The sequence below is a fragment of the Bubalus bubalis genome, chromosome 5 (assembly GCF_019923935.1).
Source record: "Bubalus bubalis isolate 160015118507 breed Murrah chromosome 5, NDDB_SH_1, whole genome shotgun sequence".
NCBI classification, from domain to species: Eukaryota; Metazoa; Chordata; class Mammalia; order Artiodactyla; family Bovidae; genus Bubalus; species Bubalus bubalis.
Genome location: NC_059161.1, coordinates 18,648,954 through 18,672,886, shown reverse-complemented (window position 1 = coordinate 18,672,886; position 23,933 = coordinate 18,648,954). Strand labels below are relative to the sequence as shown.

The following is a 23,933-nucleotide window of genomic DNA, read 5'->3' as shown; positions in this document are numbered from 1 at the left end:
TAATTATCTTATTCTATCCCTCTCACTGCCAGCTTCACTACTTGCACACGTGTTCTCCCAGACGTGGGCCAGCCCTTGCCAGAAATCCAGGTGTGAGTTCACACATCTGTATACATGTGTGCATGTGAATGAGGGATCTGAGACTGGGGTGTATATGAGCAGGGATCTGTGAAGCTCTCCTTCTTCCGGGGTAGACCACGATGGGTTTAATGATCCATATGCTTTTCTATAATTCTTCTGTTCCAGGGTCTTCACTGACCTTATCTCGTGTTCATTCCCATCCTGCTAGATGTGCAATGTCAGATCTGTGTTTGGGAGAATCAAGATTCCAGCCCAGTAATGGGAGTGGAGGCAGGTATGGGGCTCCAGGAAGCAAGACTGAGAAAGAACAAGTCCTGCTGAGCCTTCTGCTTGGTTCCTACTTTCATTCAGACTTCAGAAGAGGCCTCTGGGATTCCTGGGGTTGTTCATGGGTCAGGACAGAGAGGCTGCCCTCAGGCTGATAAAAGGGGAAATGGGGCTGCCATCCGGTTCCCCAACATACTTTGCACTATGATTTCCAGTCTGGCTACACATTAAGATCACCTAGGAGTTTTAGAAATACCCACATGCCCAGCCTTCACCTCTGACGATAGGATCAAAATCTTTTTTTTTTTTTTTTTTTAAATTTTATTTTATTTTTAAACTTTACATAACTGTATTAGATTTGCCAAATATCAAAATGAATCCACCACAGGTATACAGGATCAAAATCTTTCATGAGGGAGGGGAAGGCCCAAGCAAGGTATTGTTATAAAACTCGCTAGGTGACCCTTACATGCAGCCAGAATTGGAGCATACTGCTTCCAGAGCTGAATCTGTAAGAGCCCCCCATGAGAACTTCAGCCAAGTGCTGTTTAGGGGCATATGACGGTGAGGTGGTTCTCTGGGTTAAGACACCACCTCTGTGAATTATGGCCAGCAAGATATCAGGTTCTAATCTCTGGAGCCCATAAATATTGTCTTATTTAGTTTGTAGGTATGACTAAATTAAGAATCTTTAAAAGGAGGAGTTTATCCTGGATAATTCAAGTTGGCTCTAGATGCAATTAGAGGGGCAGAGAAAGGTTGCACAGACATGGAAAAGAAGGCAGTAGGAGATGGAGCAGAGAGAGATTTGAAGATGTTGGCCTTGAAGATTGGAGTGATGTGGACATAAGTCAAGGGATGTTTGCAGCCTCCAAAACCAGAAGAGGCAAGGAATGCATTCTCTCTAGAACACCATAGGGACAGCAGCCCTGCCAGCGCTTTGACTTTGGCCCCATGAAGCCGATTTTTGTTTTCTGTCCTCCAGAATTGTGAGAGAATAAATGTGTGTTGTTTTTAGCATTGCAGTTTATGGCATTTTGTTATAGTAGCCACGGGAAACTAACACACCATCCTCGGGGGAGACCTTTGGAGATGTCACATTGGTGTTACTCTTTATGGGTAACATCCCCAAGCCAAACACGTAGCCTGTATGAATCCAATCTGTCAACCAACCAGCCAACTAGTATTGATGAGAGGACCAGCTGCATACTTGATACAGTAGCAGTTACCAAGCAGGGTGGGTGGCAGCCTGGAGCACAGTCAGGACAGAGATTGAGCCAGCAGACTGAGTTAGCATCACTTGTGGTTTTCTACCTACTAGTCACAAGACAATCAGAGGATCTTTATATAAACCTGCTAAGACCTGGGTTCAATTCCTAGGTCGGGAAGATCCCCTGGAGAAGGAAATGGCAACCCACTCCAGTATTCTTGCCTGGAGAATTTCATGGACAGAGGAGCCTGGTGGGCTACAGTCCATGGAATTGCAAAGAGTCAGACAGGACTTAGCAACTAATCCACCACATGTAGCTATTAACATTTACTATCCTCTTAGGGAATTCTGTTTGCTTCTCTCTTGTGTTGGAGCACATTTTCTGGATTCTATCTGCATTTTGTCTTTGTTGTAACAAATCTTTGATGTAACACATTTTCCAGTAGCTTTCTATGAAAAAAGTTTACATGACAGGTAAACTGTAGAAATTTTGTATGTCTGACTTATATTCTTGTTTCATATCCAATATTTATTGAATTTATAGCTTGGTTGAGTAGCAACTTAGAATAGCATTCTAAGTTGGTAAGCTTTTCCCACTAAATTTTTAAGGCATTCCCCCATTGCCTTTCCAGGTTTCTACAGATAAGTCCAATACTACTTTAAGTTTTTTCTTCGTATGCGATCTGATTTTACCTCTGAAAAATTTTAGGATGATCTTTTCATTTGCTGTATGCTTATGCTTTAACATATGCCTTGGTGTGGGGCTTTTTTTTCATATGTTCAGATAAGCATGTAGTAAAAGAAAGTGAAAGTGAAAGTCATTCAGTCATGTCTGACTCTTGGCAACCACATGGACTATACAGTCCATGGAATTCTCCAGGCCAGAATACTGGAGTGGGTAGTCTTTCCCTTCTCCAGGAGATCTTCTCAACCCAGGGATTGAAGCCAGGTCTCTTGCATTGCAGGTAGATTCTTTACCAGCTGAGCTATCAGGGGAGTTCAAAGCATGTAGTGGGCTCTTCTAATTTTGAAACTTAAGTTCTTCAGTTTAGGGAAAGTTTTTTTGGTTGTTGACTTGTTTTTAACAATTTTTTTTGGTTCTCTCTAGAAGTCCCCATTATTCAGATGTTGGACTTTCTGGAATGATCTAATTTTTTTTCTGGAAGACCTTCTCAATGTTAATTTCTAACTCTTCTATTGAAAATTTTATTTACTTGATTGTATTTTAATTTCCAGAATTCTCTCTTTTCCCTGAATCAGTCTTTTCTTTCTAGTGTTGTATTCATGTTTTGTGAATATACTATTTTCTTTTATCTATCTGAGGATTCAATAATAGTTTTTCAAAAGATGTTTTCTTCTACTTCTTGCAGTGTTTCTTTTACCTCTGAGTTCCTTTGTGTTTGTATGTTTGTTCATTTTGGCCTTTCTCTGTCATGTTTAAGAATTTCTTAAAATGTATACCAGTTCTTGGCTAAATGCTCATATTTAGGAGAGATGTATTCACGCTGCAGTTCATGGGGTTGCAAAGAGTCGGACGTGACTGAGTGACTGAACTGAACTGATTCAATATATTTGGAACGTCTAAGAAGTTTGCTGACTTGTGGGCCTACCTGTAGCCAGTTTCATTGAAGATCCCCAAATATCAGTATCTCTAGGTCTTTTCTAGTTTCCCTATAAAGAAATCCTCTTATCTCTTTCTGTAGAGTGTAAGACTGGCTATTTAGAAGGGGCAGGGTCACAGTGGACTTGGAGAGCCATCTTCAAAGCGGGTCTGTTGTATCAGCTTCTGCGAGCGCTGTTAATAGGCAGCAGTCAGTTGTCATCCCTGTCATGAAAGGTCTCAGCTGCAGAAAGCCACCTTGCCCAAGATTGTGTCCTTCCAAGAGAGGCCCACATCCAACGATTGATTACAACAAAGCTGTAAAGGCCTGGCATTCTTGGCCCACTTGGGCATTCTTGGGACAACTCTCACAGGCCATTTCAGCTCATTTATTGTCTCACCATTTCCAAAGGTCAGGAGTCTGGCATGCTTTCACTGGGTCCTCTGCTCAGGGTCTCCCCAGGCTGAGTCAAGGTTTCAGGTGAAACTGCTCTCTCATTTGGGACACAGGACCCTTTCCCAAGCTCACTGATGGTTGGTAGAACTCAGTTCTTTGCAGCTTCTTGCTGGCTGCTGGCTTGGTGCTATTCTCAGCTCCCAGAGGCCAATATTCTCTGCCATGCGGCCTTGTCCACAACGTGGCTGTTTTGGAGGGTATCTCTGCTGCTTCAATCTCTCTGACTTCCTCTGTTTCTGACCTCCAGACCCACTTAATGTTTTTCTAGTGGTCTGCTTTTATGAATCTTTCAAAGGCTATCATTTTAGCCTTCAGAGAAATGATGTACAACTGTCTTTTCCCATTCATCTTTCATGCGTTTACATAAAATGTCATTGATTGTATGTAATTAGAATAATAAGTGTGATTGAAATTTGCAGTTTTGAGAACATAAAAACAGTGACAACACACCAGTCAGGAGTAGAAGAGGGCAAGGGAACCAGAGATGAAAAATAGTGGCCGGAAGTGCTGAGTATTAAATGGGGATCAGCAAGCTTTCATTGATCTAGTGAATTCAGTAAGAGGAGATTGACTAAGAGAGCTGTAATAACACTTATGGAGGGTTTATTCTAGACCAAGCCCCATGTTAATCTCTGATTTCCTCTGTCTCTGACTTCTGAACCCCCTTTTAAAAGGACTCACCTGATCAAACCAGGCCCACCCATATCAGGGACAGGAATCTTGGGACCATATTAGAATTCTGCCTACCACAGAGCACTTCAAGGTGGGGAGGGGCATGGTCTGGCCTATGTTTTAGTAAGATCACACATTAAGAATAGACTTAATAGAGAGGGGAGCATAAATGGACACAAGGTGACCAGTTATGAGGCTTGATGGGGTGTTGAGCTGGAGAGGCCTGAGAAGTGTGTGTTGAGACTGCTGCCTGGCCAGGAACTGCCTGGAGGCCTAGCTGGGGATACTGGGCTTTCTTTTTTTCTTTTAATTTGACCACACCATGCAGCATGTGGGATCTTAGCTCCCCAACCAGGGATCAAACTTGTGACCCCTACAATGGAAACACAGAGTCTTAACCACTGGACCACTGGGGAAGTTTGGAGATCCTGGGCTTTGAAGGGGCCATGGTAGTAGCATCCTGAGTTAGAGACAAGTGTAACTTTGGGTTTGCCAAAGCACAAAGGCTCTGAAGCAGCCTCTGTCCCATCCTGCGGAGGATTTGCCAGGAGTCGAAAGCACTGTGGTTACCTGTGGCAGAGAGGCAGGGTGGAGGTGAGAACGCTGTGTCTGCATTTGCTGAGGATATGGGGGCCAGGCTGGGCAGGTGACACGCCTGAGAGCCTGCGAGCTTAGGCCAGCGCCCCCATCCCTTCTTCATCCCAGCACCTCCTGTCACCCCTTCTTTCCCTGTCAACAAAGATGTGTCCCTGGCTCCCCCAGAAGGGAAGGCGGCAATGGCTCTGAGCCGGGGAAGGCAGAGGCAGCCTGAAAAGCACAGCGGGGATGCACTGTGAATATCTGAGACTTGTCAGCACTCCCGGAGGGCGGGGAGGAGGGGAGAGAGAGAGAGCAGAGAGAGAGCATGCAGACGCATGTGGAGGCAGGGCTGGGGAGGGCTGATGTGGAACTCAAGGTGAAAACACCTAGCCCAGTACCTCACACGGAGCAGGCTCGGAACCCCGTGATGTTTACTGACCACTGGCTCGGTGGACCCAGTGCCTAACACTCCATTTCTGTCTCAAGGAGTTTACAATTTTGTCCAATGTGAGTTTTGAAATAGCTTGTGTGCAACAAGCACACTTGTGTGTGTCAGATCTCAAGTAAAAAATCTGAGATGAGATCTTGACTGCAGCACTTACTTGCGTGACATCATACAAATCGCTGAACCCCCTGGGCCTGCCTTACCGTCCTCTTTGTAAATGGGTCGGGGGGTGGTACAAGTGCCTGCCTCACAGAAGGGTCTCATTAACGACATGAATTTGTAAAGTGTTTAGAGCAGTGCTTGGGATATAAGTATGTTGTATAAGTGCATGGTACACTTGGAAGGACTGATGTTGAAGCTGAAACTCCAATACTTTGGTCATCTGATGCGAAGAGCTGACTCATTGGAAAAGACCCTGATGCTGGGAAAGATTGGGGGCAGGAAGAGAAGGGGACGACAGAGGATGAGATGGCTGGATGGCATCACCAACTCAATGGACATGGGTTTGGGTAAACTCCAGGAGTTGATGATGGACAGGGAGGCCTGGCGTGCTGTGGTTCATGAGGTCGCAAAGAGTCCCAGGACTCTTTCAGTCACTCAGGACTGAGTGACTGAACTGAAACTGAAACAGATAAAGAAGGCTGAGCACCAAAGAACTGATGCGTTTCGACTGTGGTGCTGGGAAAGACTCTTGAGAGTCCCTTGGACTGCTAGGAGATCAAGCCAGTCAATCCTAAAGAAAATCAACCTTGAATATTCACTGGAAGGACTGATGCTGAAGCTCTACTGCTTTGGCCACCGGATTCAAAGAACTGACTCATTGGAAAAGACCCTGATGCTGGGAAAGATTGAGGGCAGGAGGAGAAGGGGATGATAGAGGATGGTTGGATGGCATCACTGACTCAATGGACATGAGTTTGAGCAAGCTCTGGGAGATGGTGAAGGACAGGGAAGCCTTCAGTCCACAGGGTTGCAGAGTCAGAAATGACTTAGGGACTGAACAACAAAAACAGCAGAAAAGGCATGAAACTTGAAATCTCCAATGACGTCTCCTCATCTTGTGAATTTCTTCCTCAGTTCTCGACTCTTCTTGTACCTGATGTGAATGGAACGGAAGGGCTGATGACTCAGGTTCACACCTTTTGTGAACGAAGGAGAGACGGGTCCCAGGTATTCCTGGTTCCAGATGACACCAGAGGCCAGTGGTCATCTACGCATGGCCTCTGACTCCACCCCAGACCACTACAGCCCAGTGTCTGGGGACAGGAACTGGGACTGAACTTCTGAAAGGTTCCTGGGAGGTTTTGGTACCTAACTAGCAATGGGACACACTGATAGTATTGACTTGTCTTTTCTGCCTATGTTTAATCCTTCCTTCTATCTGTGGAAAGCGTGTGTATGTGTGTGAGGTAATCATTTGTCATCCACCTGCTCAGACAGAGTTATGGGAACAGCAGGCTTGGACGTGAGGCTTTTGTATTAAAGCTCATTCTATTGTTAGGTAGGTGAATAAAGCTCGTTACTGGTTCTGGTCAAGATGTAACGAGTTTTTCTGTTCTCCACCCTCAGCACCCTCCGTCTGCAGCAGGTATGTGGCCTGACGCCCTTTCTGATCATTGCCTGCATCCCTTTCTGAGTCAGGCAGAAAAATCCGAGGGCCAGCAGTCCTGACAATCACTGTTCTGGGAGGTCAGAGAGGGAAGCAGAAAGACGCGGCCTGAGCTCGGTGTGAGGAAAGCAGGAGAGCTTCTGAGAAGTGGAGGAGGAAAAGCCCCTCCTTAGAGCCCTCCAGCTCCTAGCGCTGCTAAGGGGATGGACGGTCAAGGTGAAGAATTTAGAACTGCATCTCTAGTGGGTTCTGTTCATCCCCCGCTACCCCCACCCCCAGAACTAGAACAGTTTGCTCAGAATGGTGCTGTCTGTCTTTCTGAGGCTCCCTGATTGTTTCATTATGGCTAATGGGCTGATTTCTAGTTACATAACCTCCTCTCTGCTTGTTGAGGTCTCATTATTCCGCAGTGTGGTGTGCGCCAGGTCTGGGTTCCTGTGGAGTTACCTGAGAGAAGCTGGAGCGTGCTGTTTCTCATCATTTCCACTCAGCAAGGGAATCAGGGAGAGAGCACTACACCCTAGCCAATTATTGTGGGGTCCTTTGGGGTTGTTGTGTAATCTTCCATGGGCAGTGGGGTGGAATGGGCCTCGCCCCCTCTGGTGGGTGCACTGGCCGAGGCAGTGTCTGTTCCTTACTTAGTAGGTCTTGATTATATGAGTTCTCTTCCAAACCCAGGAGATTTTGAAGTACATTTGTATGTGGTTGAGTGGGGGGACTCCTGAATTCACTTGAGGTTTTCTTGCACACCAATATACAAAAATAAGAAAATAAAAGCAAAGAGAGGCCTTCCTTCCAGACCTGGTAACTGCTAACTGAGGTCCTGAGTGGGCTTTGAACTAGGTAAGTCAGGCCACCAGCACAAGAACCTTCAAATCCAACTATGAAAGCCCTGACTCCCAGGACAGGACAAGGCTGTGACAGGGAGCAGAAGCTTCGGTGAGATGCCAGGGCCTGGAGCCCTCTGAGACAGCAAGGGTGACAGGACGGCGTGGGGTGGGGGCCGTGGGGGCTTTGGTGTCAGCAGAACTGGTTTGACTCTGTTCTGCTGCTTCCCAATCATGTGGTATCAGTTCACTGTATCAATTAGGGTCCAGTCAGGAAAATAGAACACCTCTTTATCTTTCAATGCATGCACGCTCAGTCATGTCTGACTCTTTGCAACCCTGTGAAATGTAGCCCACTGGGCTCCTCTGTCCATGGGATTCTCCAGGCAAGAATACTGGAGTGGGTAGCCATTTCCTCCTCCAGGGGATCTTCCTGACCCAGGGATTGAACCTTTGTCTCCTTCGTCTTCTTCATTGGTAGGCGGAGTCTTTACCAGTGAGGCACCTGGGAAACCCAATCTTTTAATAGAGGGTTTTGAGTTAAACAGGCAGTGGAAGAGTCAAAGAGATAAGCAGGGGGTAGGGAATAGGGGACCAGCACAGTGGGAAGCTGCTGTCCCTGGGACTCAGGGAGGCAGTCTTCTTACCAGAGTTCAGAAGCCAAGGCCGTTACCAGGAGCTGGGGCCATGGAGGTAGGGAATGTCAGGGGGAGCTGGAATCACAGGGGAGACAGAGCCATGGCTGGAGATGCCATTCATAGCAGAGAATAAGGAGGAGAGATGCTCCCATTGGCTGAGCCTGCTTGAGGGCAAAGGAACCTGGGAAATGAGACTCCTGTGATACAGACCAGAGCCAGGCATGGGTCTAAGAACAAACATGCATAACTGGCACGGCCACCAATGTCTTAAATAAGCCATGTCTAACGTGCTATTGCTTATCCCTAGGCTGAGGCTTGGAGCTGGACTGGCGGGTGGACACTCAGTCATCTGGGAGGGGAGGGAAACTCAGTGTCGCCCACTTAGGTACCTTCTATGGGCCGCGCACCTCAGTCCTCTGTGATAACCTCGACTGTGTTATCATAAAGTAAATGTGACCCCGTGTACTTCCATTTTACTGCTCTGTTTCTTGCTTTTAGAAGCCACTGGCCTCTTCTTCCTTTTTTAAAATGGTTAGTTCATTTTTACTTACTTTTGCTAGCCTTAAGGTGCCACCTACCTCTTTTAAGAAGACTTCTCAGGCAAGACCCAGATCTGCCTGAGTGACTGCAGAGAAAGAAGTTTTAGGGAGAGTGGAAAGCTGATATACGGGACGTGGCTGAAAGCGTGTATCAGACAAACCTGCTCTGCAGCGCCCCCTCCAGCTGGTGGTGAGAAGCCTCGGCCATCTTCATCCCTTCCTTCTTTCTCTCCGCTCGCTTTCCACCACTCGTCCCTTGGCCCAGTACTCAGCGGGAAAGAGATGGTCTCACTAAAGGCAAGTTTGTTTAGTGAAGGTTCTGTTTCTGTGTGGGTGGGGTTCAGAGAATCCACACAGAATGGTGGCCCATCAGGGACAAACGAGACCTGGAGGCCGTCACCACCCACAGTGCCCGCAGGAGCCACAGTGCCGGAGTCCCGGCAGAGTTGGAGCTTGGAGGAGGGGTCATGTGCTATGTAGTCTTAGAGAAATACAGTCGCTGCATTCCCAGACTGTGGCAAGATGTGGAGGGGGCAGAGAAATGAGGACCCATGCGTTTCTCCCGGCTGCCCTCCCGTCTCCTGCCGGGCCTTGCATTGGCTGAACCAGAAATGGGAGGGCAGGATGTCAAGTGTAGTGGCCCATGGAGGCTGGCCTCTGAGGTCAGAGCAAGACGGAGGGTAGGGAAGGGATTTGGAGGAGGGGGTACAAATCGAAAATAATCAGCATAGTCTACCTTCTTTGTCACTTGGCATCTATTCTTGTCCTTTATTTAGTGAAGTAACATGTGTTTCTGCAACACTGGGAAAGCCCCAAGTCCCATGAACCCCTCTATCATCACAGAGTGATGCTGATACAGTAACACTCCAATCTCGACCCTCGACTGTCCTGTCGGCCACTGCTCTTCATATAAAGCAGCAGCAAAAATGTCGGGAAAAGAAGCAACCAAAAGCTTTTCTTTTTCCACCACTCATTTTGTATTCCCCCAACCCCCTGCCAGCACTTTGATTATTGGGGCACCTGGTGGATGACCCAAACCTTCGTTTGTGCAGGATCCACGCTTTTAGTGGTCCCATCTTTACTGGGTTGTCGTGGCTTCCCATCAGCCCTTATTATTGGACATGGAAGCACTGAGAGATGTCCCAGGAAACCTTCTCAATTGCAGTCTTGGTCCCCTTTGCCCCCATGTGTAGCAGCAACCAATTTCTCTTTGTTTTAGTTAAATTAATTCATTAATCATCCCCTTCTCTGACTGTCCACCAGGAGCTCCAAATGGCTGAATGTAGCTTGTAGTATGTTCTCTGGTAGAAGACTTGCTCCAGTGTGGTATCTTAGTTTGGGTTCTTTCAAACTTGGGATAAGGACCTGGGTGCAGGTAGTTCATCTGGGAGGTGATCTCAGAAAACACAAGTGCGAATGTGAGGAAATGAGACATGGAAGGGAGAAGAGCCAATAAAAGGTGAATTAATGATCAAATGACTGTGGGCCGCTGGGCTTGATCCTGCCGAAGACTCTGAGAAATAGTGTGAATAGGACCCTCCAGAGTCCTCCTATCAGAGAACAAGGAGGCTGGGGCCGTGACTACTATCCCTTATTGGTAGAGGGTTTCGACCTTGACTTCTGTCTGTGGTGGAACAAGCTCCCACAATGCTGGAGAAGGCTCTTTGACAGGAGGAGAGAGGCTTGCACTTGGCTCCTGTAGAGTGCTAGGACGCGCCTGCTGTGCTGGGGGGGTCAGCGGCATGGCCTGAGCAGTGTATCATCATCACCGAGCCCAAGGAGAGCAAACCCTCCCTATGGGGTTGTTGGGCAGTTAGTTCAGTTCCTCAGTCGTGTCTGACTCTTTGCAACCCCATGGACTGCAGCACACCACGCTTCCCTGTCCATCACCAACTCCCAGAGCTTGCCCAGACTCATGTCCATTGAGACGGTGATGCCGTGCAACCATCTCATCCTCTGTCATCCCCTTCTCCTCCTGCCTTCAATTCTTCCCAGCATCAGGGTCTTTTCAAATGAGTCAGTTCTTCGCATCAGGTGGCCAAAGTATTAGAGTTTCAGCTTCAGCATCAGTCTTTCCAATGAATATTCAGGACTGATCTCCTTTAGGATGGACTGGTTGGATCTCCCTGCAGTCCAAGGTACTCTCAAGAGTCTTCTCCAACACTACAGTTCAAAAGCATCAATTCTTTGGCACTCAGCTTTCTTTACAGTCCAACTCTCACATCCATACATTACTATTGAAAAACCATAGCCTTGACTAGACTGTTGGGCAGTAAGAGGAGTCATTCTCTCCTCTGTCCCTTGGTTCTGGGACCTGGGTTATCTGACTTAAGGGGGAAGAACACCACGCATTGGCCATGGAACCCCACCTTGTAGGACAGCATCCCAGCCTTACAGAGGGTGGCCCCCAGCTAGCACCATAGGAAAGGGACTGCCCTGCTGAAGCTTTGGCCATGCATGAATACAACCTGCCAAGACCTTGGCGAGGTAAGGAAGAAGTGAAGGCAGAAGGGGTGTGGAAAGAAAGACCTCCACCTGTGTCCTCTAGTTCTTCCTTCTACAGTCTCCTGCTGGTCCCTCTCATTGGCTGAACTCAACTGGAAGCAGAAGGGAGGTGGTCTGGATGGTGCAGCCTGCAGGGTCAGTCTTCTGGAGAAGACAACAGGGCAAAGTGAGCCAGAGGGATAGGGGGAGGGGAGGGCAGCACTCAGGCTGATCGACGGTTCCCAGAGTGCCTCCCCTCTTTCTATCCCTCCCATAGTCATCGACTGTGTTCCAACCTCATTACCTCACCCCCGGAATATTGGGACAATCTCTCAACACGTCTCTGAATCTCCAGTCCACCGTGCCTAATGCCTGAGGCGCACGCTGAGTTCCATCACTCCTCCTTGCAGAGAAGTCTCGTGTTCCCCATTCTCTGCTCTTTACTGAAGGTGGCCAGGTGCAAGGCATTTTACAGGATAAAAGGATGATTCAGAGATTGCACTCGTTTCTAATAAGGAGGATAGGTATTAAGCTAGAAATGGATCATTTCACCATAAAAGAGATGTGGTTAAAAAGATATGTAAATTTGGGCTCTTGAACATCTTGGCATCATATTCAGGGATCTTCACAGTTTAACTCCAAGTTTTCCTTCCAGACTTGTTTTCTGAGGCATGTTCTACTTCATTCTCCCATGTGCCCAGGGTCCCAGCTCTGATGGTTGCCTGGCATACTTTGCACCAATCATAGTTCGGATTCAATGCCTTTGCTCTTGTTATTTCTTTAGCCCAGAAAACCCCTCCTCAGCTGGCCTTTGGGATGGTCTGATCAGTCACTCACAGGGGGATGAGTCAGAGCACCAGACTTATAGGGCCTCCTACTTGGAGTGTGGTCCTCAGACTAGTAGCATGGCATTGCCAGGGGCCCTCTCTCAGGTGACTCTCAGGCTCACCTGAATCGAGACTCAGATTCTGCCCTTGAACCAGAGCCCCAGGTGATTCCTATGTCCTTTAAAGTCTGAGAAACATCCTATGTTTTGTGAGCTACCTAAGTGGGGCTTGTAGTGTGAGCAGGGCAGCTTACCCTTCCCAGTGTTCCAGAATAAAGTGCAAGGGCTTAGTTTTTACTGTAGTTAGTTATAAACTGTGTTTCTAGCTTCCTAGCTTTTAAGTTGTAAGGATGAGGGGGGCTACTGAAATGGTTAAGAGAATGGGCTTTTACAGCATATAGCCAACAGGTTCAAATCTCAGCTCTGCCACATATTAGCCTGGGGCTTTAATAAAGGCAATTAGGGGATTTCCTTGTGGTCCAGTGTTTAGGACCCCATGTTTTCACTGCAAGGGCATGGATTCAATCCCTGGTCAGGGAACTAAGATCCCACAAGCCATGTGGCTGGATAAATAAATTAAAGGCAATTAACCTTTCTCAGCTTCAATTTTCCAAAACATAATGTATTAATGATATTACCACAGAGGTGCAAGGATCAAATGAGATAAAATATGAACATTATTTAATAAATGTTAATTGCATTTATTGTTTTGCAAACATGTGAAGAAAAGCAAAAAGCAAGAAACCTTTGGATGGGAAGGTCTGAGCCAGATAGCCAGTGATGGGAGGGGCAGGTCTTTGGTGCTGAAGCTCCAGGGCATCAGAGTGAAAAGTGAGAGCAGACAAAGCCACGTCCAAGAGCAACTGAGTCAGCCTGGCTGAACAGAGATTCCTGTACCAGAACTACATCCTTAGGCACTGTCTGAAATGTAGGCGGTATCCTGGTGGGCTCCCTGGAGGTGGGGTTGTGACATACAAAGTTAGAGGTGTCTGATCAGCCAGGACTGAAAAGGAGACATGCACCCTCTTCCTGGATGACTCATCCCAAATAGCCACAACCATGTAACGTCTGACCAGGGTTCTGCCACTTGCAGTACACTCATCTCCATCATTTCTTTTAATCCGGGCTGTGACAGGGATTAGCCTGCTTGTTCAGGTCTCCCATGACGGCCCACCTCTGCTGATTCACACAGGAGAGATGATCTAGGCAGGGCGAAAGACAATTTTGAATGTGTCTCCACAGACTTTGACATTTTGAGCAGGAAACAGAAGGACTTGAGGGCCCATGATGTGTTTTCTTCCCTCCTTCCTGTTGAAGGTTGTGACTTTGGGGGAGAGAGGAGGCTGTGAGATGAGAGCAGCTGGCTCCAGGGAGGGTTCTGAAGTCTGAAATCGGTGGACTTAACACACTAGGGAGATGGCTGCTGACAGGATGGAGTGAACACCCAGGAAGTGTGGGTTTGGGCCTGGATGCTTGCCAAACCCATCTTGAAGACTTTCAAGGGGCATCAGTCTGTGGAGAAAAATGCCCAGAAAAAAATGGAAAGCTCAATATGATCAATGGTGTATGTAGCGACATGGAAGCAGATGGTAAATCTTCAAATGAAGATAAGAAGGAAGGGGTTGGGAATGTGACTGTAGACTCCAGACCCAACTGCTCACAGTGTGGGCCAGGAATATTGAACTTGAATGGCAATGCAAGAAGGTGAATGCACGTGCAGATTTATTTTCTCCCTTTTGTAGGTTTATGCCAAGCCGAGGACTGTCATTAATGCTGTTCCAAAGAGGCAGTTATACAGTGGGTAAGTCTTGGTCTCAGGAGTTCAAATCCTGGATCTGCCTCTTGCTCTGTGTGACTCTGGGCTGGAACTCTGACTTGCCTTAGTGGTCGTTTTCTCATCTGTGAAGTAGAATAATGAAGTCCATCTCATAAGGTTATTCAGAGAATTCAGTGAAATGATACAAGCCAGGGGTACTGTTAGATACACATAAAGTCCCATTTCTATCAGGGGAGCCTTTTCTGTTCTGGTGACATAAACTAGCCCTTCCAGGTGGTCCCTCTGGACCCCCACACTAGCCTGATCAGGCACCAGAACATCCAAAGTTCTCCCAAAGCCACAGGTAGAGAAGGAGCTTCCCAGGCAGGAAATGGAAGGGAGATGATAGTCAAGTAGGAGGAAACCCGCAGGCAAGTGGTGTCTTGAAGGTCCAAGAAGGATGGATTTGATGAGAGAGGAGTTATCTTCAGTGTCAAGCGCTGGTGAGAGGGGAGGTGTGCCATCCAGGGAGAGCAGGAGAGTATCTCTGGACTTGGGAGGTGTGCTGTGTGGGAGGAGGGAGACCTGGAGGCGGCCCCACCTGCCATGAGAGCTTGGAGTTTGCGGACCTCTCTGTCTTGACCTTCCTAACTATTGTGATTAAGTAATTTATTCTTTTAACTTTCTTTTAGCTCTAAATGATTCTGTGATGGAAGAATTGACTTTGAATTGGACATTGTCTCATTTCAGTAAGCACTCATTGAACATCCAGGAAACTTACTGTGTTTGAGGCACCTTGGGGAACACACACGTGGTTTAGAATCTCAGTCACCCACTATAGCTTGATCTGGGCTGAATCATTCACCTTTCCCAAGCCTCAGTTTCCCCACGTGTTGCAATCGTTACTGAGCACTGGCTGCCCTGGCAAAGTACCAGGTTGTTTTCAGTGAGATTATCTAACTACTTACAATCTGGGGGAGAGTTTGTCAGTGGGGAATAGGACTTAGAGAAGTTGTATAATTTATTCAAGGTCCCATGTCTGTGAGCTCTGGAGCTGGGAGATGGGTAGAAGTCTGCCTCCCCCCACATGCTGCCTCTGCGTGGCTGCGTGCTACTTGATGGGCAGAAGACGCGCCGCCTGGGCCATGTATCTGTACCATAGAGCAGACCTGGTGAATTACAGTTAGGTAGTTGTTCATCCATCTCTCCTGCAAGGTGTCAGATTCTTTTTTATATATTTGTTTTTGGTTGTGCTGAGTTACTGTTGCTGCTCTCGGGCTTCCTCTAGCTCCCGAGAGCGGGGCTATTGTCTAGTTGCCGCGTGTGGTCTTCTCACTGTGGTGGCTTCCCTTGTTGCAGAGCACAGGCTTTAGGCAAGTGGGCTTCAGCAGTTGCAGCACACAGCACTCAGTAGCCGTGGCTCATGGGCCCTAGAGCGTGAGGGCTTCAGTAGCTGTGGCATGTAGGCCCAGGAGTTGCAATCTTGGGCTCCGGAGCACAGGTTCAGCAGTTGTGGCACGTGGGCTAGTTGCTTTGAGTCACATGGGATCTTCCGGAAGAGGGATTGAACCCATGTCTCCTGCATTGGGAGTGGGAGTGGATTCCCAGCCACTGTACCACCAGGGAAGTCCAAGGTATAAGATTCTTAAAAGCAGGGGGTGATTCTGAATTACCTGCTTGTAGTACTAGAGCCTAGGAGAAGCATCTGGTATATAACAGGGGCACAAAAGATGTTGGATGAGTGGCTATAGCACAGGCTCTGTGGATGGATTGAAAAATACAGTCTCTGCTCTCAAAGACATAATCTAATGGTGATATGGAAATACAACTATGTAATGACAACACAATGAGATACGTACTCGAATGGATATATGTATACAGTACACATTTTCTTCTTGTAATTGCATTTATTCATGTGAATAAATACATTTTTAAATGTGAATACATTTTTAAAATGAAAAGTTAAGGTAATTTTTATTATGGAATATTTTAAGCATGTACATATAAGCAACAATTGTGATTCTATCACCTAACTTTATAAAATCTTAACATTTGCCATGTTACATGAAAACATACCAGCTTCCCAGGTGGTGTTAGTGGTAAAGAATGTGCCTGCCAATGCAGGAGACATGAGACACGGGTTCAGTCCCTGGACTGGGAAGGTCCCCAGGAGGAAGGCATGGGAACCCACTCCAGTATTCTTGCCTGGAGAATCCCATGGACAGAGAAGCCTGATAGGCTACAGTCCATGGGGTCACACAGAGTCAGACCTGACTGAAGCGACTTAGTACACACACACGCATGAAAACATACACCATAAATATACTGCAGATCAACTGAAAGAATCTATATATTCCTTCAGCTCTCATTCCCTTATTAATGTGAATTTGGGCTTAATATCCCCATATATATTCTTGTATACTATTGCTTTGTATATACATATCCACAAACAATATATAATATATTGTTTTAATATTTTATGTATTGTTTTCATTACTCTTTTGCTCAAAGTTACCATTTAAGATTTATTCATGTTGATATACTATAGCTCTAGTTCATTCACTTTAACTCATATATATTTCATATCATTTTTGAATGTTTTAAAATAATAAATTAAAAGTAATACTTGCTTCATTAATCTGGATAATATAGATGCATATAAAGAAAAGTTACCCTCTCCCCAGCCTGCTCTATGTCCTGAGGTAAGCCAGGAGATTACCTGTTTGGTGGGTGTTCTTCTACAACTTTCTCTTGGTTCAGACAAGCATATATACAGCGTATATAGATGCCTTTCTTTCTCTTTTCCTTCCTTCCTTCCTTCTTTCTGTTAACAATATGGGATTCTACTAAACATGTAGTAGATATGTCTTATTCCACTTAATCTGAGATGTGTCTTATTCTTATCCTGAGATGTGTCTTATTCCACTTAATCTGTGTAGGTTTATTGGATGCAAGTCTTAAACTTGACTTTCATCCTGTGTCTGCAAAAGTGAAAGTTTAGATCAGGCCCTATGCCTCTCACCAGAGAGATATCCTCTCTGCCCTTAAACTGGGAAAAGGAAGTCCTAAGAGGGGCAGGTGGGAAAGAGGCAGGAATGCTCTGCTAGGCCATGCAGAAGACCAGGCTTTGGGCAGGAGGGGCCTTAGCCATTATCGAGAATCATAGCTCTCCACAGACATGGGTGTGTTCAAGTTGGAGTCAGGCTAGATTACAAGAACATTTTTCAGTAGTAACTGATAGAAGCTTTAGAATTTTTGGTTCAAAGTTATCCCTGGAGCCACATAATTTTTCAGGCACGCCTGGGTCATCCATGGGTGAAGTTATACATCACATACATCTGAGACTATGATCTCGGCCCACCTCCCACTTCCTCTATCACCTTTGTATCAGTTAGGATGCAGGTTTTGCTGCTTTGGTCAAGACCTGAAGCTGGAGCTGGCCCAAATTTTCAAAATTCTTATGAGCTGGTTGTTAAGCATAGCCATCATTAAAATTTTAATTATATAAATTTAAAAAGCAAGAAACTGGAACTTCCCTGGCATTCTGAGCTTCTAAGGCAGGGGGTCTGGGTTGATCCCTGGTCAAAGAACTGGATCCCGCATGCTGCAACTAAGAGTCTGCATGCCGCAATGAAGACCGAAGATACTGAGTGCTTCAGCTGTGACCCGGTGCAGTTAAATTAGTAAATAATAAGTAGGGCTGCTTCAAAAAAGGCAATATGCAATTCTAAAAACAAGGGCAATGAACACTCAAAACTCATCATCTCCTAATTATTTTACTACATTTTCCTATTTGCTGTGCTTTGACAGTGATGTACATCTATTACACAAGCACAGAGGTACTGCTCTGCAGTGGTGTGGTGATCCAAGCTACTTTGATCTTGCTGCTCTGACATCTCAACACCTACATTCTGTCCTGGCTCCAGGGAGGCTTGTTTTAAGTTCTAACATCCATCCTGTACCCTAGCCAGACAGGAAAGAGGGGAAAGAGGAGGGCAAGGTTCACTCCGTCCCTTTTCAAGTCATGGTTGTGTATTTGCGTACATCACTTTTGCTGACATCCCATTGGCCACACCTCACTGCAAAGGATCTTGGGAATATGGCCTTTATCTGGGCTTCCATGTGCCTAGCTAAAACTCTCTTTACTGTTGAAGGAGGGATAGGATACTGGAGGGACAGCTGGTACTTTCTGTTATAGCATTTCATGGATTCTTCTCTAGCCCTACACCTTTAAGCATCCTATCCCATCCTTGTCCTACTTCTTCTGAAGGCCTGTTACAGGGCTCAGGCTTGCCATGGTCATAACCAGTAGAGACATGGCCTTCTTCAGCCAATCTCACATCCTCAGCCTCCAGGCAGTGAGAAGAGACTCAGAGGCACATGAGACAGACCCATTTCTTCTAGAGTTAGGGCAGCAACAGATGAGCAAAGGCACAAGAGGCCCCCTCTATTCAGGGCTGACCTGGGATCTGAGGAGGGAGGGGATAACGAAACCAGGAAAAATGAGATAGTACCAGCTTCAAGGAGCTTCTAATCCAGATGAAATGCTTCTACCTGGAAGATCACTAACAATACAGGCAGTAACCGCCAGGGACAAGGTAATTCCGCTCTAATTTTAAATTCTGGGCAGAGAACCAGTCTCCATGAGCAACCAACTCACTGCTGGACTAAGCTCTTGTTTTTAGCTTTTATAGTTATAATCAAATAAAACTTGCAATGAAGTTAGGTTGACATTAGTTAAAGATCTACATAATTGTTGTGCTGCCTAGTAATTAGGCAGAAATGGTAAGCAATTCACATAAATGACTGTAATTAGCATTATTTTTACATAGCCAATGTAGTTTTTAATTTTCCCTGTTACCCTGTATAGTTTATTGGTTGTCACTCTTAGCTCCAACGGTAACTAACACTTTGCAGTGGTAGGTAGGCTGCCTGGCTCTCTCCAACCTCTGCCCTGGGCTCAGAATGGCTTCTGCACTTCCCCATCAAGCCCCCTTCATACTGGTAAGTGGCAAAGTTGTTACAGGCTTGGGCTCTGGAGTCAAAATGCCTTTACAACCCACTTCATGACTTAAACTTGGTGACCTTAGTGAATTGTTTGATCTTTCACAGAATCACTTAGACATCATTTCTGAGAAGGGGTCTAGGATATAATTAGTCATACCTGTATGTTATTATGCACTCACTTATTCATTCATCCAATCGACAATGAATTTCAGCATCTGCTCTCAACCAGATATTGCTCTAGGTGCTGAGTACTGGTAGTGAACCAAAGCCCTGCCCCCATGGTGTGCCTGTTCGAGCAGGGAGGTAGACAACCAGCACACATCATGGTTTATCAGGCGGTGGTCATTTGCGTGAGGAATACAAGGCAGAGGAAGGTGTCCTGGTGAGGGAGGCTGCTCTTTCAGCAGAAGAAATGGGTCAGGATAAACTAGGCGAAAGAGCAGGAACAGAGCAACTCCCAGTTTCTGGGGCTTCCTTTTGCTCCTGCTGCTTGTTCACTGTGGGTCAGCCCGGATTCTACTCCACAACTTTATCACCCCTGCAACCCAGGCTGACTGTCTTCAACCTCTGTACTGTCCCTGGTCATGAAAGCAGGTGAAAGGGGGAACGTGAAGACTCATATCTGGAAGTGACATTGGCCAGGGTAAGTTGCATGCTGTAGTTGATTTCAAGGATGGCGGGAATGTGGGGCCCTACCTTGTGCCTGGGAGAGGAACCAGAAATACTGATGTGCTAAGTAACTTCATTTATCCTGGATCTTCTCTCTGTCCTATTCATGATCTTGTACTTGAACTCCATGCACTGTATTACCAGGGCTCCCTGGCCCTCTAACTCTCACTTGGATTTGGCCAAAAGAGCGCACCAAGAGGAGAGCCAAGTGTGGGGAAGGGCAAGCTGGTGTTCTTGATGCTCCCTGCCCTGCCATGGCTGATCTTCTACAGCCACAGCTCCACCAGGCACTCTCACACCCCGGCTCCAGCTCTCACATTGGCTCTGGTAACATCATTACTTTGGCCACCTGATGCAAAGAGCTGACTCATTGGACAAGACCTTGATGCTGGGAAAGATTGAGGGTAGGAGGAGAAGGGGACGACAGTGGAAGAGATGGTTGGATGGCATCACCGACTCAATGGGCATGAGTTTGAGCAAGCTCTGGGAGATAGTGAAGGACAGGGAAGCCTGGTGTGCTGCAGTCCATGGGGTCGCAACGAGTTGGACATGACTTAGTGACTGAACAACAACAACATCCTTGCCTTGTTCCTTTAGGACTAAGGGTGAGGAAGGGTAGTATCAGCCTTCCAGCATGGCTGGTATTTGAGGCCTCAAAACCTATTTTTGGTTTCCTCTGTGAATAGTACCTTCCTGAAAAGATCTCTTCAAAGACGAACGCTTCATCTGAATCTGGCAAAAATATCTATGCTACAGAGGCCTCCCTGAGGAAATGACATGTGATGTGAGGGAGAAAGTCAAGCAGGTATCTAGCATAAGAGGGTGGAGCAGACAGGGAAGACCAAGGGGAGGAGTGGAGGGTGATACTAGGCACATACAGGGGACAGGGAGCCAGGTTCAGGGCTGTGAGTGTGGTGGGGAAGTGAGAGGAGTCCAGGCCAGAGAGGTGGAGGCCCAGATTACGTCAGACTCTTTGATGGGATGGGAGGAATTTGTGGTTTTATTCAAAGTGCCATAGGAAACCCCTGGTGGTGGGGAGAGGTTGAGCGGGTGAGCAACAGGACCTGACTTACAGTTTTAAAGGATCACTCTGATTTTAGGGACAAAGTGGAGACGATGTGTTAGGAGGCCAATGCTGAAGTCTCAGAGGGAGGTGTGAGATGTGGTGGCTTGGACCAAGGTGAGAACCATGGAGGTGGTGTGCTAAGGCTTGTACACACTCGTGTCTGATTCTTTGAGAGTCCATGGACTGTAGCCTGCCAGGCTACTCTGCTTATGTAATTTCCTGGCAAGAGTACTGGTGTGGGGTGCCATTTCCTACTGCAGAGGATCTTCCTGACCCAGAGATCAAACCTGTGTCTCTTGTGTCTCCTGCATTGGCAGGTGGATTCTTTACCACTAGTGCCATCTGGGAAGCTCCATGGGGGTGGTGAGAAGGGATCAAATTAGGACCTAGGTAGAGATGACACAAGACTGGCTGATGGATTGAATGTTGGCATGAGAGTAAAGGAGAACTTAAGAAAGACTCCAGGTTTTGGCCTGAGAGGAAAGAATTGAGGGGGGATACATCTCTTTGGGAGAGAGGAAATCGTGATCAGTTTCCATCATATTAAGTTAAAGATACCTGTTAGACCTTGAAGGGGAGCTGTTATGTTAGTGATGAGAGGAGAGGTCAGAGCTAGAAATAAAAATTTGATGATTACCAGTGGTACATGCATGCTAAGTCACTCAGTCATGTCCGACTCTGTGACCCCATGGAGTGTGGCTTGCCAGGCTCCTCTATCCACAGGGATTCTCCAGGCAAGAATGCTGGAGTGGATTTCCATGCCCTCCTCCAGGGGAGCTTCCTGACCCAGGGGCTGAAACCACAACTCTTCCCTCTCTTGCACTGGCAGGCAGGCTCTTTACCACTACACCACCAGGGAAGCCAGGGGTAGGTGGTACTTACTGCCTAGAGATGGATGAGCTCTGCTAGTGAATGAGAGCAGTGGGGAAGGGAAGTCTGAAGATCCAAGGAGGATGCTCTAACATTTAAAAGTTCAGAAGATAGGGAGGCTCCAGCAGAGATTAGGAAGGTTTAGCTGAATAGGAAGAAAATTACATGAAGCCAGTGTTCCAGGTAGGAGAAGCGGGTATTAACTACACCCAATGCTTCTGAGAGACTGTGTTAGATGAAGACACCCTTTCAGGTCTTAGCTTGACTGGCCCTCTTCTAAGAAGTCTGTTCTAACCCCTGGGGCTCAGGAGCTTTGTGACATGCTCTTATACACCACTGCGTCTCCTCCACACTGTATTTACCTTCTGCCAAGGCCATCTTCCCCACTGTACACAGCTTCTTGAGGGCAGGAATGGTGTCTTTACTCATTAATCACACTGAACCCAGTGCCAAGCACTTGGTAGAGTTAAATTGATAAATGTTTTGTTCAGTTGCTCAGTTTTGTCCGACTCTTTGCGACCCCATGGACTGCAGTATGCCAGGCTTCCCTGTCCTTCACTGCCTCCTGGAATTTGCTCAAACTCATGTCCATTGGGTCAGTGCATTGAAAATAGTTCACCAAAAACAACAAACAAAAACCCAGGAGTCAATCAAGGTGCAGTACATGCTCATCTCCCTCCAGTACATTCACTGTCCAAAGCTCCAAATTTTATTCTCAAGAATTGAAGTTCCTTACTTTTTTCACCTTGCAGGGGCCTGAAGATCTGCAAGTTTCTTTTAAGCATTTCTATTTTAGTAGTTGGGACCCCACCAATGTTCCTCCTCCTTATGATGCCAAGGGCTTCTGGGACTATTTCTCCTGGTTGAGCAACCTGGGTACCATGGGATGGAGCTGCAGAAACATGGAGACATAGATTTACAGAGTGTCTTCCTTGGTGATGACTTACTAAATCCTAAGAAAGAAACAGCCATGGGGAGGAGGAGGTGAGCGGAAGAGAGAGGGAGAGAGGTGGGGAATAAAGGAGAGAGAGGGAGAGAGGCCCAGGACAAAGGTAGCAGCCCGGTATGTATGAAAGAGGTGGCCATGAGGAAAGGAACTTTTTCTTCTCTGGCATCTCAGAAATGCTTTAGTGAAATTCCCTTGTTTTATAGAAGGGAAGTTGAGCCTGAGAAGCAAATGGCTTATCCAAGATTTTAGCGTTGGTGGTGCAGCAGGGCTGGCCTAGACTTGTGTGCTTGTGTTTGTCAGTTCAGCACATTTTCTTTTCTTTTTTCTTTTTACATAATTATTATTTTTTATTTATTTTTATTGGAGGCTAATTACTTTACAATATTGTAGTGGTTTTGCCATACATTGACATGAATCAGCCATGGGTGTACATGTGTTCCCCATCCTGAATCCCCCTTCCACCTCCCTCCCCATCCCATCCCTCTGGGTCATCCCAGTGCACCAGCCCTGAGCACTTTTCTGTAACATGGTGGTGACCTTAGAGTCAGGAACAGGTGTTTCCTTTTCCAGGCATATTTCTTCTACTTATTCAGTGATACCTGGAGCTGCTGTCAAAGACAAGCTTCTTGTTCCACAGGTGAAAGGAGAAAGGCTAAAATTGCAAATGATGCAGAGAGAATAGTGCCAGGGGCGCTTCTCTGCTAAGGCACAAAGGATGGGAGTTCCTTAGAGGGTCTGGGAAGGGAGTGCTCTGCTGGTGTCCGCTGGAAGGAGAGCAAAGAAAGAGAGAGGAAGGCAAGGCTAAAGGTGAGGAATTCAACCTGAAATTCGGGGACTTCCCTGGTGGTCCAGTGACTAAGACAGCACTCTCAGTGCAAGAGGTCTGGGTTCGATCCCTGATGAGGGAACTAGATCCCACATGCTGCAAGGGAGAACCCACATGCCTCAACTATAATAAAAAAAGGTCTGGTACACTGCAAAGAAGATCAAAGATGCCACGTGCTGCAACTAAGACCAACTGCAGCCAAATAAATAAATATTTTTAAAAATTCTTAAAAAGAATTTTTAAAAAAGAAACCCTGAAATTGGGTGGGGACGGGGAGGGGAGCAAACTAGCTATCCTACTGCTGAGAATGAATAGAACCATCTCACGATGGAGCAACTAGACTGAGCAGATTGAGAAAGTACAAGAAAGGGAGAGAGGCCCCATTCTCATCCAACCAGTGAGAGCGAGGTACGAATCTTGGTTCCTCTCCCATTAGGGAAACAAATGGTCTGCTGAGGAGGGTTCAGGTTCGAGGAGTCGAGTGTGACCAAGTTCGGACGAGATCTGCAAAACTGGATCATCCTGGGGTTTAGCAGTGGGCTTGGCCCTCAGTCCC

The 23,933-nt window shown here is 46.7% G+C and overlaps 1 long non-coding RNA gene across 2 annotated transcripts in view; it reads left to right on the top strand.

Annotated features, from left to right (window-relative positions):
* Positions 1–23,933, top strand: part of LOC123465783 — a 232,514-nt gene that overhangs the window by 57,021 nt on the left and 151,560 nt on the right. For both annotated transcript variants that reach the window (XR_006641075.1, XR_006641076.1), the window contains exon 2: positions 13,977–14,035. This is a non-coding gene — a long non-coding RNA (uncharacterized LOC123465783). The remainder of the gene's footprint in view (positions 1–13,976; positions 14,036–23,933) is intronic.